Raw genomic sequence first — 1,288 nt, forward strand, 5'->3', positions numbered from 1 at the left:
ATGGCTAGATGGATGATTGTTATTCTCCTAGTAAGGCATATTTCTGTCCTAAGTACCAAAATTACTCCTTAGGAATCAATGCGTTCTTTTCTCTTCATTGTCTGTTATGTAACAGGAACTTAATCTTATGAATTGAGTTGAATAAGCGAAGGAGGCAAATTAACAAATTCTTAAATTTTGTCACTTTTCTTCATTCCAGCTGTATTTTTCTCATCTTCATTGACTCATTCCAGAAACAAGTATTCAGCACTATTCTGGGCCATGACAACACAATGGTAAATAATATAGGGAATATCCTGATTCACAGGGTTTATATTCTTCTGTGAGGAAACTTGGAAAATAGGCAAGTAAAAAAATAAAGACAATACCAAATGGAGCAGAGCAAGCATACTATCTGAAGTGGTTATCAAAGGTCTCTCTGAAAAAAATATATTTCTGAGGCCAAAATTATGGAAATATGCCAGCCATAAAAACAAAATTGTTGGGAATGCACTGAAGGAAAAGGCATAAAAAAGGCAATGACCACAAAGCCACAAAGAGTTTGACATGTTTGAGTAGGTGACAGCAAGCCCCTGTGGCTGGAACCCACAGAAGAAGAGGTGACCCGTAGAAGGTGGAGTAGGTGAGAGTCAGATCACGTAATATCTCATAGGCCACAGTGAGAGTTTGGTTTTGATCCTAAACACAATGGTAAATCATGACAGAATTTTGTTTTTGTTTTTTGTTCACATTTTTGGTTTTGTTTAACAGAAAACTATGACCTGAGTTCAGTTTTCAAAAGATGATTTTAGTTGCTGCCTACAAAGAATGGCTTATGAGGCAGCAAGAGTAGGAGCAAAGATACTGATTCAGTTTAAAGATGACAAGGGTTTGGACTGTTAATGATAGTGGAGATGGTGAGAAGTGAGCCAACTTAAGACACAGTTTAGAGGTAGAACAATCCTGATTTATTGATGAACTAAATTTGAGGGGTGGGAAGAAATAAAGGATAATAAATAAAGGATAAATCCAGGGTTTGAGGCTTGAGAAGTACTTGAATAACATTATGGTACATAGCAATACAGTTATCAAGATGCCAAATTTCTTTCCACTAATTATATTGCACATATAGTTTCCTCACAGTACAGAGACAGTAAAATACACTGTGAAGAGCAATTAATTGTGAGTCAGAAAACTTTGGTACAAATTTTGCTTACTTGCTACACAGGAGTTTCTCTCAAGCCAAAAATCATAAAAATAACTACCCAAATGATTGTGAGAATTAAATAACATAGGCAAAAGTAACCAG

Source organism: Lemur catta, chromosome 1 (genome assembly GCF_020740605.2).
Source record: "Lemur catta isolate mLemCat1 chromosome 1, mLemCat1.pri, whole genome shotgun sequence".
NCBI lineage: Eukaryota > Metazoa > Chordata > Mammalia > Primates > Lemuridae > Lemur > Lemur catta.